The sequence below is a fragment of the Ranitomeya imitator genome, chromosome 6 (genome assembly GCF_032444005.1).
Source record: "Ranitomeya imitator isolate aRanImi1 chromosome 6, aRanImi1.pri, whole genome shotgun sequence".
NCBI lineage: Eukaryota > Metazoa > Chordata > Amphibia > Anura > Dendrobatidae > Ranitomeya > Ranitomeya imitator.
In genome coordinates, this window is record NC_091287.1 from 63,646,232 (window position 1) to 63,659,527 (window position 13,296).

The 13,296-nt window shown below is 45.7% G+C and overlaps 1 protein-coding gene across 1 annotated transcript in view; it reads left to right on the forward strand.

Annotated features, from left to right (window-relative positions):
• Window positions 1-13,296, forward strand: part of PTPRN2 (protein tyrosine phosphatase receptor type N2) — a 1,178,570-nt gene that overhangs the window by 869,592 nt on the left and 295,682 nt on the right. The window lies entirely within an intron of this gene.

The window sequence follows — 13,296 nt, forward strand, 5'->3', positions numbered from 1 at the left end:
ACCGACGCTGCTTTAAGGGGTCCGCTGGGGTGATATTATGGCAGCTAGATTGTATACCTTCCCACAGGTGAAGTATGTCCCCAGGGCTCCCGGTGTGTAGATGGTAGAATGGTGAGAGGCGCAGAGAAGAACAAGGACACAAGGTTGCAGTCTCTTTACCTCATTTACTGAAGTCTTCAGCATCCACAGTCCAGGGCACCAGATCACAGGGCAGGCAGAGTCTGGCCAGTTTGGAGGCAAGTCCAGAGTCCCCTTTTCCAAGTGGAAAATAAATAGCCTTCCCTTGTGCTGTAGTGGTGTAGTCCCTTGCTGCATAAGCTTCAAAACCCATATGACTGGTGGCTTGAGGCTGTTTATAGGGACTCTAGCATGCCCCGGCCTCTGAGCGGTGCCACCGTGCCTCTTGGGTGTAGGTGCGGACAGGTAACATGCAATTAGCTGTCCTGCCGGTCTCTGAAGTAAGGCATAGAGGTCCTTACTACCTCAGTGCTCCGGCAACTGGTGTTCTGCGCCTCAGAAGGAGGCAGCCTGTTCGGGACTGGTCCCCTTCTGGTATCCTCTCCTGTGCTTTCGTTTCCTTCACGCTCGCTGCAATACAATTCTCCCTTCAAAATGTCTCTTTCTGGGGGCTGCAGCTCTTAGGGCATGCACAGCTCCATGGACCCTCTCCTCTGTCCTCTGACAGGAATTCGCTCCTGCCAGGAACAGCTTCCCTGAAGGACTGACTGACTTTTCCTACAGACTACCAGTTATATATCTATGGGGAGTCACCTAGTAAATAGGATCAAAAGCTCCCCCTGGTGGCTTGGAGTGTGAATGTGTTGCATGTTTGTGATACCTGGATGCAGTTATCCTTCCTTGCCTCCGAACGTAGCATCACTCTCACCTGGAGGAAAGCAATACCACTGTGACCACCAGGACTCCGGGGCACCACACTAGCACTTAACCAACTTTCTATGGCAGTAATGCAGTTCCAGTTTTCTAAATTTACCATTCTATACAATCCAGAGTGCAGCTTTGTATTTTTTTAGAATTATGCTAGCTGGCAACTATTCACACAAGTTGGGGATGTGGTGGTCAGTTTTTTCTACTTATAGAGGTTGTCTGCTACTTTTACATTGATGGCACATCCTTCGGATAGGTCATCAATGTCTGATTGGTGGGGGACTGACGCCTTGCACCCCTGCTGGTCAGCTGTTCTGGCTGTCCAATTACGCAGCGCCATAAACCCTACAGTGGTTGCGGCTGGGTACTGCACATCCGCCCCCTATTCATACCAAATGTATTCTGTCGACGGAGCTGTGCTGTACAGACCCATAACTGAACATGTTCCAGCCATCGCCGACACCAGGAACAGCTGATTGGCGGGGATACCGGATGTTGCACCCCCACCGACCGGACATTGATGAACTATCTCTAAGGATAATCCATCAATGTAAAATTATCTGACAATCTTTTTAACCTATTGTGAATGAACAGCTGGCGACACATGCGCAGATCTCTCCATTCTTTTCCATAGGAGTTACAAAAATAGCCAAGCACGCAAAACTCCCATAGAAATAAATGAAGAAAGTCAAACGTGTAGCCACTATCCAACTCTTCATTCACAATGGCTGCAAGATGGGCTCCCGTCCTTGAGATAGGATGGTCACCCGCATCCACAAGACAATTTGGTGAATATGCCTGAAAGATCTGAGATGGGTTTAACCCTTTCAGGTACTGCGCTTTGTAGGATCGCTTATCTGCCTAAGCTCCATGGTCTTGTGAGCAAATCGCGTTGCCCTCAGATAGGGCAGCAGGCGCTACAAGACATGACAGGTTCCCTTTAAGCCTCCCCATACAGTCCGAGCTCTTAGGCAGGAAGAGTCTTTGTAGAATGGATGAAATAAATGAACACAGTATGTGTGACCGGCATCTCGCAGAAACTAATCATATATTTACAGAACTGCTTTAGGCTGAGAGTCATTGAAGTCATGTAAGATTGATGTGATGTCTCTCATGTTTGATGTACAGGAGATACTGTAGGTGGAGGGGCATTTCTGGATTTTATTTCACGTTGTACATTTATGAGAAAAAAGGCAAAGGAAAATGCACCCTCTGTAAAATAAAGAGGGACCATCTTACCTTGTATGACTGGCTGCTGGATGCTAGTGTGTACACCTCCCTAACAAAACTTACAAAAAGTAGTGTGCGTGGTGTCTCATCCATAGGAACAAACGTCAAGGCTTCAATTATTATTGTGCTAAAATCATTCACTATACATAGGGCATGCGGGGATGGTAGGGATCACAGAATGATGGATGATATTGATACAGATGTAGCAAAGGTTATCATGCCTTGCATCACACCACCTTGACGATTTGTCACCTTTGACTGCAGATTCCTGAATATTGCCATTGTGCAGCATGCACACTGTCAGGATCCCCCCTCTATTTCCAGCTTAAGCAAGCAGACACGTGACTGCAAATATGCGATTTGCAGCCGTGTACTGTCTACATTCTTATCCACTTTTCTCAATAAAAAGCAGGAAATGATGCTAGTTGGCATGGGACTGCAGCTATGCAAATCATGTGACCACACTTTCCAGTTGGAAACAGAGGGAAATCCCAACAGTGTGTGTATTGCACACTGGCAGGATTCGGCAACGTGCATTTATATACATGTATAGTGGGGAAAATAAGCACTAAGTAATAAGTGTGCACTGACCCTGGTGCCATTTTTACATGGCCACATTTTAGGATTATACATACAGTAGAATTTTGAAAACTCCTTTTAGAAGATTAAAATAACTTAAAGGTGTTTTCGGGAACTTTAACATTAATGGTTCATCCTTAAGATACGTCTGCCCAGTTACAGAGCTATACAGCTTTGTTGATGGAATAATGGCCTATCTGCCCCCTATTGGTTTGAATAAGTGGCAGATGTGCAGTACCCTGCCGCGGCCACTGCAAGTAAGCGGAGCTGTGCTGTGCAGTTCCGATATTTAGTAGCTCCAGCTGCCGCCGACACTGTAGATAGCTGATCATGGCGGTGACAGGTGTCACATCCTTCACTGATCAGACATTGATGACCTATTATTATTTATTATTATAGCGCCATTTATTCCATGGCGATTTACATATGAAAAGGTGTATACATACTAAAAACGAGTACAGTAATCTTAGATAATTGAAGTCATGACTGGTACAGGAGTAGAAAGAACCCTTCCCTTGAGGGCTCACAATCCTATCCTAAGGATCAGCCATGTTAATTCCCCGGACAACCCCTTTTATATTGCATGCGGCATAATCTCATATCAAGTTTAGTCTTGAATAGGGTTGAGCGAAACGGGTCGAACATTTTCAAAAGTCGCCGACTTTTGGCTAAGTCGGGGTTTCATGAAACCCGATCCGACCCCTGTGCGGGGTCGGCCATGCGGTACGCGACTTTCGCGCCAAAGTCGCGTTTCAATGACGCGAAAAGCGCCATTTCTCAGCCAATGAAGGTAAACGCAGAGTGTGGGCAGCGTGATGACATAGGTCCTGGTCCCCACCATCTTAGAGAAGGGCATTGCAGTGATTGGCTTGCTGTCTGCGACGTCACAGGGGCTATAAAGAGGCGTTCCCGCCGACCGCCATCTTACTGCTGCTGATCTGAGCTTAGGGAGAGGTTGCTGCCGCTTTGTCAGAAGCAGGGATAGCGTTAGGCAGGGTCCATTAACCACAAAACCGCTTGTGCTGCAGCGATTTGCACTGTCCAACACCACCCTCGGTGTGCAGGGACAGTGGAAGTTTTTTTTTTTTTTTTTTTCCCCTCAGCGCTGTAGCTCATTGGGCTGCCCTAGAAGGCTCCCTGATAGCTGCATTGCTGTGTGTACGCCGCTGTGCAAACCAACTGCTTTTTTCAAAGCACAAATCCTCTTGTTCCTTCCTTTCTGCACAGCTATCTTTTTTGTTTGTCCACACTTTTTATTTGATTTGTGCATCAGTCCACTCCTTATTGCTGCCTGCCATACCTGGCTGAGATTACTGCAGGCAGGGAGATAGTAGCTGCCTGCCATACCTGGCTGAGATTACTGCAGGCAGGGAGATAGTAATTGTAGGACATTCCCTGTTTTTTTTTTTTTTTTTTTTTTGGTGGGAGATTAAGATTGGCAATTTGGCATTTCTGCTAGAGTGCCATCCCTGTGTGTGCCATCTCTCTCACATAGTGGGCCATAGAAAGCCTTTTCATTTTTCTGTATTTTTTTTTGTGGGGTGTATAAATTCTCCCTGATAAAAATACAGTGGGAGATTAATATTGGCCTTTGGGCTTGTGTGCCAGTCCTGAGTGTGCCATCTCTCTCACAAATAGTGGGCCATAGAAAGCCTATTTTATTTTTTTTTGGGTTTTATAAATTCTCCCTGAAAAAAAGGGAGATTAATATTGGCCTCTGGGCTTGTGTGCCAGTCCTGAGCGTGCCATCTGTGCCAGCCCTGAGCGTGCCATCTCTCTCACAAATAGTGGGCCATAGAAAGCCTATTTATTTTTTTTTTTGGTTTTATAAATTCTCCCTGAAAAAAAGGGAGATTAATATTGGCCTCTGGGCTTGTGTGCCAGTCCTGAGCGTGCCATCTGTGCCAGCCCTGAGCGTGCCATCTCTCTCACAAATAGTGGGCCATAGAAAGCCTATTTAATTTTTTTTTTGTTTTATAAATTTTCCCTGAAAAAAGGGAGATTAATATTGGCCTCTGGGCTTGTGTGCCAGTTGTGAGCGTGCCATCTGTGCCAGTCCTGAGCGTGCCATCTCTCTCACAAATAGTGGGCCATAGAAAGCCTATTTAATTTTTTTTTTGGTTTTATAAATTTTCCCTGAAAAAAGGGAGATTAATATTGGCCTCTGGGCTTGTGTGCCAGTTGTGAGCGTGCCATCTGTGCCAGTCCTGAGCGTGCCATCTCTCTCACAAATAGTGGGCCATAGAAAGCCTATTTAAATATTTTTTTGGTTTTATAAATTCTCCCAGAAAAAAAGGGAGATTAATATTGGCCTCTGGGCTTCTGTGCCAGTCCTGAGCGTGCCATCTGTGCCAGTCCTGAGCGTCCCATCTCTCTCACAAATAGTGGGCCATAGAAAGCCTATTTTTTTTTTTTTTTGGGTTTTAGAAATTCTCCCTGGAAAAAAAAAGGGAGATTAATATTGCCCTTTGGGCTTGTGTGCCAGTACTAAGCGTTCCATCTCTCTCTCTCTCTCAGTCAGTGGGCCATAGAACGCCTATTTTTGGTTTTATTTGTTTTCTAAATTCTCCCTGAAAAAATCATTTTATTTTATTTGGTTTCTAAATTCTTCCTGATAAAATCATATTTTTTTTATTATTTTTTTTTCTAAAGTCTCCCTGAAAAAAAAAAAAAAAAACAGTGGGAGATTAATATTGGCCTTTCTGCTTGTGTGCCAGTCTTGACTCCTGGGTGCGTCATCTCTCAGTCAGTGGGCCATAGAACGCCTATTTTTGGTTTTATTTGTTTTCTAAATTCTCCCTGAAAAAATCATTTTATTTTATTTGGTTTCTAAATTCTTCCTGATAAAATCATATTTTTTTTATTATTTTTTTTTCTAAAGTCTCCCTGAAAAAAAAAAAAAAAAAACAACCAAAAAAAACAGTGGGAGATTAATATTGGCCTTTCTGCTTGTGTGCCAGTCTTGACTCCTGGGTGTGCCATCTCTCTCTCTCTCTCTCTCTCTCTCTCTCTCTCTCTCCAATTGTGGTCCATAGAAAGCCTATATTTTTTTTCCTTGATTTGGGTTCTAAAATCTACCAGAGAAAATAACTACATCAATCATTGGTAGAAAAATATTGGCCTCTGGGTTTGTGTGCCACTCCTGACTCCTGTGTGCGTCATCTCTCAGTCAGTGGGCCATAGAACGCCTATTTTTGTTTTTATTTGTTTTATAAATTCTCCCTGAAAAAATCATTTTATTTTATTTGGTTTCTAAATTCTTCCTGATAAAATCATATTTTTTTTATTATTTTTTTTTCTAAAGTCTCCCTGAAAAAAAAAAAAAAAAAAAAACAAACAAAAAAAACAGTGGGAGATTAATATTGGCCTTTCTGCTTGTGTGCCAGTCTTGACTCCTGGGTGTGCCATCTCTCTCTCTCTCTCTCTCTCTCTCTCTCCAATTGTGGTCCATAGAAAGCCTATATTTTTTTTCCTTGATTTGGGTTCCAAAATCTACCAGAGAAAATAACTACATCAATCATTGGTAGAAAAATATTGGCCTCTGGGCTTGTGTGCCACTCCTGACTCCTGTGTGCGTCATCTCTCAGTCAGTGGGCCATAGAACGCCTATTTTTGTTTTTATTTGTTTTATAAATTCTCCCTGGAAAAATCATTTTATTTTATTTGGTTTCTAAATTCTTCCTGATAAAATCATATTTTTTTTATTATTTTTTTTTCTAAAGTCTCCCTGAAAAAAAAAAAAAAAAAACAAACAAAAAAAACAGTGGGAGATTAATATTGGCCTTTCTGCTTGTGTGCCAGTCTTGACTCCTGGGTGTGCCATCTCTCTCTCTCTCTCTCTCTCTCTCTCCAATTGTGGTCCATAGAAAGCCTATATTTTTTTTCCTTGATTTGGGTTCCAAAATCTACCAGAGAAAATAACTACATCAATCATTGGTAGAAAAATATTGGCCTCTGGGCTTGTGTGCCACTCCTGACTCCTGTGTGCGTCATCTCTCAGTCAGTGGGCCATAGAACGCCTATTTTTGTTTTTATTTGTTTTATAAATTCTCCCTGGAAAAATCATTTTATTTTATTTGGTTTCTAAATTCTTCCTGATAAAATCATATTTTTTTTATTATTTTTTTTTCTAAAGTCTCCCTGAAAAAAAAAAAAAAAAAACAAACAAAAAAAACAGTGGGAGATTAATATTGGCCTTTCTGCTTGTGTGCCAGTCTTGACTCCTGGGTGTGCCATCTCTCTCTCTCTCTCTCTCTCTCTCCAATTGTGGTCCATAGAAAGCCTATATTTTTTTTCCTTGATTTGGGTTCCAAAATCTACCAGAGAAAATAACTACATCAATCATTGGTAGAAAAATATTGGCCTCTGGGCTTGTGTGCCACTCCTGACTCCTGTGTGCGTCATCTCTCAGTCAGTGGGCCATAGAACGCCTATTTTTGTTTTTATTTGTTTTATAAATTCTCCCTGGAAAAATCATTTTATTTTATTTGGTTTCTAAATTCTTCCTGATAAAATCATATTTTTTTTATTATTTTTTTTTCTAAAGTCTCCCTGAAAAAAAAAAAAAACAAAAAAAAAAAACAAAACCCCCCAAAAAATGGGAGATTAATATTGGCCTTTCTGCTTGTGTGCCAGTCTTGACTCCTGGGTGTGCCATCTCTCTCTCTCTCTCTCTCTCTCTCTCTCTCCAATTGTGGTCCATAGAAAGCCTACATTTTTTTTCCTTGATTTGGGTTCCAAAATCTACCAGAGAAAATAACTCCATCAATCATTGGTAGAAAAATATTGGCCTCTGGGCTTGTGTGCCACTCCTGATTCCTGTGTGCGTCATCTCTCACTCAGTGGCCCATAGAAAGCATATAGTTTGTTACATTTGTTTTCTAAATTCTCCCTGCAAAAATCTATTTTTTTTTTTTTGGGGGGTTTCTAAAGTGTTCCTGAAAAAAATAAAAATAAAAAAAAAATAATAGTGTGACATTAATATTAACATTTGTGCTTCAGTGACAGTCCTGCGTGTGGGGCATCTCTCTAATTTGCAGCCACCAAAAAAAGAGTGTGTAACATTGGGCCTGATTTTCGCTGTGGTCTCACCAACCTGTAAAGGGGTAGCTAAATCATACTGAAGTTATAGCTCACCGTGTAAGTTGTGTGACTGCAACAAATAACGTTAGTTTGGTTACGTTTTTAAAACAATGAGGAAGTCTAGTGGAAGAGGTCGTGGCCGGGGGCGTTCATTGTCAGCTGGTAATGAGGGTAGTGGTAGTGGTGGAGCATCAGGTGGTCGTGGGGAAAAAAATATTGCACCTAAGTCTGGAGCTGTGGAGCCAGGTTCGTCGTCCGGCTACACAAGGCCTCGAACGCTCCCTTTTCTGGGATTAGGAAAACCGCTTTTAAAGCCGGAGCAGCAAGAGCAAGTTTTGGCTTATCTTGCTGACTCAGCCTCTAGCTCTTTTGCCTCCTCTCGTGAAACTGGTAAAAGTAAAAGCAGCGCGTCGTTAGTGGATGTTCACGGTCAGGGACAAGTCACTTCCTTGTCCTCTTCAGCAAAAACAACAACAGAGAAGAATGCAGCAGGCGACACAATGGGTTACTCCATGGAGCTCTTTACACATACCGTCCCTGGCTTAGAAAGTGAAGCAGTTAACAGTCCATGCCCATTACAAGTTGAATCTGACATGGAGTGCACTGACGCACAGCCACAGCCAGACTACTATGCTGGTCCTTTGACTCAGACCACAACATTGCCCTCGCAGGGTGCTGATCAAGAATCAGACCCTGATGAGACTATGTTGCCCCATCACGAACGCTATACCACCGAACGACACGGTGACACAGACGAAGTTGCGCAGGAGGTACAAGAAGAGTTATTAGATGACCCAGTTCTTGACCCCGATTGGCAGCCATTGGGGGAACAGGGTGCAGGCGGCAGCAGTTCTGAAGCAGAGGAGGAGGAGGGGCCGCAGCAGGCATCAACATCGCCACAGGTTCCATCTGCCGGGCCCGTATCTTGCCCAAAACGCGTGGCAAAGCCAAAACCTGTTGGAGGACAGCGTGGCCATCCGGTTAAAGCTCAGTCTGCAATGCCTGAAAAGGTATCCGATGCTAGAAAGAGTGCAGTCTGGCATTTTTTTAAACAACATCCAATTGATCAGCGCAAAGTCATCTGTCAAAAATGTTCTACTTCCTTAAGCAGAGGTCAGAATCTGAAAAGTCTCAATACTAGTTGCATGCATAGACATTTAACCACCATGCATTTGAAAGCTTGGACTAACTACCAAACGTCCCTTAAGGTTGTTGCACCCTCGGCCAATGAAGCTAGTCATCAACGCAACATCCCTTCCGGCAGTGTAGGACCACCATTTAGCGCACCACCTGCTGTATCTGTGCAGGTATCTTTGCCAGGCCAAAGCAGTCAGGGTCAGGGAATCACCAGTTTCGTAGTAGGAAACACTGCATCTAGGGCACCGGCGGCAACAATACCATCTCCCACCGTCTCTCAGTCTGCCATGTCCACCGGCACCCCCGCTAGTTCCACGATCTCCAGCTCTCCAGTCCAGCTCACCCTACATGAGACTATGGTTAGAAAAAGGAAATACTTAGCCTCGCATCCGCGTACACAGGGTTTGAACGCCCACATAGCTAGACTAATCTCGTTAGAGATGATGCCCTACCGGTTAGTTGAAAGCGAAGCTTTCAAAGACCTGATGGACTACGCTGTACCACGCTACGAGCTACCCAGTCGACACTTTTTTTCCAGAAAAGCCATCCCAGCCCTCCACCAGCATGTTAAAGAGCGCATCGTCCATGCACTCAGGCAATCTGTGAGCACAAAGGTGCACCTGACAACAGATGCATGGACCAGTAGGCATGGCCAGGGACGTTACGTGTCCATCACGGCACACTGGGTAAATGTGGTGGATTCAGGGTCCACAGGGGACAGCAAGTTTGGGACAGTTCTGCCTAGCCCACGGTCTAGTAAACAGTTGTCTGTAGCCGTTCGCACCCCCTCCTCCTCCTCCTCCTCCTCGTCCTCCTGCAGAAGCAAGAGCTCGTCCACAGACCGCAGTCGCACAAACACTCCATCCGCACCTGCCACTGTTGCACACCAGGTCTCCCATTATGGGGCAGCTACTGGCATACGTCAGCAGGCTGTATTGGCTATGAAGTGTTTGGGCGACAATAGACACACCGCGGAAGTTCTGTCCGAGTTCTTGCAGCAAGAAACGCAGTCGTGGCTGGGCACTGTAGATCTTGAGGCAGGCAAGGTAGTGAGTGATAACGGAAGGAATTTCATGGCTGCCATCTCCCTTTCCCAACTGAAACACATTCCTTGCCTGGCTCACACCTTAAACCTGGTGGTGCAGTGCTTCCTGAAAAGTTATCCGGGGTTATCCGACCTGCTCCTCAAAGTGCGTGGACTTTGCGCACATATCCGCCGTTCGCCTGTACACTCCAGCCGTATGCAGACCTATCAGCGTTCTTTGAACCTTCCCCAGCATCGCCTAATCATAGACGTTGCAACAAGGTGGAACTCAACACTGCACATGCTTCAGAGACTGTGCGAACAGAGGCGGGCTGTTATGTTTTTGTGGGAGGATACACATACACGGGCAGGCAGTAGGATGGCAGACATGGAGTTGTCAGGTGTGCAGTGGTCGAAGATTCAAGACATGTGTCAAGTCCTTCAGTGTTTTGAGGAATGCACACGGCTGGTTAGTGCAGACAACGCCATAATAAGCATGAGCATCCCCCTAATGCGTCTGCTGATGCAAAGTTTGACGCACATAAAGGATCAGGCGTCTGCACCAGAGGAAGAGGAAAGCCTTGATGACAGTCAGCGATTGTCTGGTCAGGGCAGTGTACATGACGAGGTACCGGGCGAAGAGGAGGTGGAGGATGAGGAGGATGATGGGGATGAGTATATTTTTAATGAGGAAGCTTTCCCGGGGGCACGGGAAATTGGTGGCGTGGCAAGGCCGGGTTCTGGTTTTTTGAGGGACACAAGTGACGTAGATTTGCCTGCAACTGCCCCTCAACCAAGCACAACCGCAGATTTGACAACGGGAACTTTGGCCCACATGGCGGATTATGCCTTGCGTATCCTCAAAAGGGACACACGCATTACAAAAATGATGAACGATGACGATTACTGGTTGGCCTGCCTCCTTGATCCTCGCTATAAAGGCAAATTGCAAAATATTATGCCACATGAGAACTTGGAACTAATATTAGCAACAAAACAATCAACTCTTGTTGACCGTTTGCTTCTGGCATTCCCTGCACACAGCGCCCGTGATCGTTCTCACACGAGCTCCAGGGGCCAGCAGACCAGAGGTGTTAGAGGGGCAGAAATCAGAAGTGGCGTTGGCCAGAGGGGTTTTCTGACCAGGTTGTGGAGTGATTTTTCTATGACCGCAGACAGGACAGGTACTGCAGCATCAATTCAAAGTGACAGGAGACAACATTTGTCCAGTATGGTTACAAACTATTTTTCATCCCTTATCGACGTTCTCCCTCAACCGTCATTCCCATTTGATTACTGGGCATCCAAATTAGACACCTGGCCAGAATTGGCAGAATATGCATTGCAGGAGCTTGCTTGCCCGGCAGCTAGTGTCCTATCAGAAAGAGTATTCAGTGCTGCAGGTTCAATACTAACAGAAAAAAGGACTCGTCTGGCTACCCAAAATGTAGATGATCTAACCTTCATTAAAATGAACCACAACTGGATTTCAAAATCTTTTGCCCCACCCTGCCCGGCTGACACCTAGCTTTCCTATGAAAAGGTCTTGCCTATGGACTATTCTGAATGACTTTTCCAATCTCGTAATTTTCTTCACCTGATTGTCCAGCATACGACATGTTTCCACCTCACGAAATGGCCAAACTCCCCACACGGGGCCGTGCTATCGCCACTTTGCGCTTGGACCCTTGAGAGTGCTGTTTGTCTGAAGAGGTGGGTGTGGCCGCTTTTGGTCGACGGCACTGCCACTGGGTCCCTCATAGTACAATAAAGTGTCTCTGGCGGTGGTGGTGCGCACCCAACGTCAGACACACCGTTGTAATATGAGGGGCCCTGTGCCTGTACCGCCGGCCACAAGACAGTTCCCCCCCCCAGCTCAAACAGTGCTCTACCACTAGCAAAATTATCTCTCACAGCTTCACCAATGTGTAGTCTAGGCGCTGACATCCTTCAATGCCTGGCACTGACAATACCATTGTTTTGACATTTTTGTTATGTTAGGCCTTCGAAGCCTGTCTGCGGTCCCTTCTTTCTACAACTACTACACTGACCAGGCCACTGCTGCCCGTGTACCCCTGGAACCAATTTAAAAGTGCCTACAGCCAGCCCAAGTTTGTTATGTTAGGCCTTCGAAGCCTGTCTGCGGTCACTCCTTCCACTAGACTTCCACAGACCAGACCACTGCTGCCCGTGTACCCCTGGAACCAATTTAAAAGTGCCTACAGCCAGCCCAAGTTTGTTATGTTAGGCCTTGGAAGCCTGTCTGCGGTCACTCCTTCCACTAGACTTCCACTGACCAGACCACTGCTGCCCGTGTACCCCTGGAACCAATTTAAAAGTGCCTACAGCCAGCCCAAGTTTGTTATGTTAGGCCTTCGAAGCCTGTCTGCGGTCACTCCTTCCACTAGACTTCCACAGACCAGACCACTGCTGCCCGTGTACCCCTGGAACCAATTTAAAAGTGCCTACAGCCAGCCCAAGTTTGTTATGTTAGGCCTTGGAAGCCTGTCTGCGGTCACTCCTTCCACTAGACTTCCACTGACCAGACCACTGCTGCCCGTGTACCCCTGGAACCAATTTAAAAGTGCCTACAGCCAGCCCAAGTTTGTTATGTTAGGCCTTCGAAGCCTGTCTGCGGTCACTCCTTCCACTAGACTTCCACAGACCAGACCACTGCTGCCCGTGTACCCCTGGAACCAATTTAAAAGTGCCTACAGCCAGCCCAAGTTTGTTATGTTAGGCCTTCGAAGCCTGTCTGCGGTCACTCCTTCCACTAGACTTCCACAGACCAGACCACTGCTGCCCGTGTACCCCTGGAACCAATTTAAAAGTGCCTACAGCCAGCCCAAGTTTGTTATGTTAGGCCTTGGAAGCCTGTCTGCGGTCACTCCTTCCACTAGACTTCCACTGACCAGACCACTGCTGCCCGTGTACCCCTGGAACCAATTTAAAAGTGCCTACAGCCAGCCCAAGTTTGTTATGTTAGGCCTTGGAAGCCTGTCTGCGGTCACTCCTTCCACTAGACTTCCACTGACCATACACTGCTGCCCATGTACCCCTGGAACAAATTTAAAAGTGCCTACAGCCAGCCCAAGTTTGTTATGTTAGGCCTTCGAAGCCTGTCTGCGTCCCGTTCTTTCAACTACAACTACACTGACCAGGCCACTGATGGCCGTGTTCCCCTGGAACCAATTTTAACTTGCCTACAGCCAGCCCAATGTTAGGCCTTTGATGCCTGTCTGCCGTCACTCCTTCCACTAGGCCTCCACTGACCTGTCTATTGCTGCCCGTGTACCCCTTGAACCAACATCATTAAATATAAAAAAAATTAATTTGATTATAAAAAATAAGATCGTGTT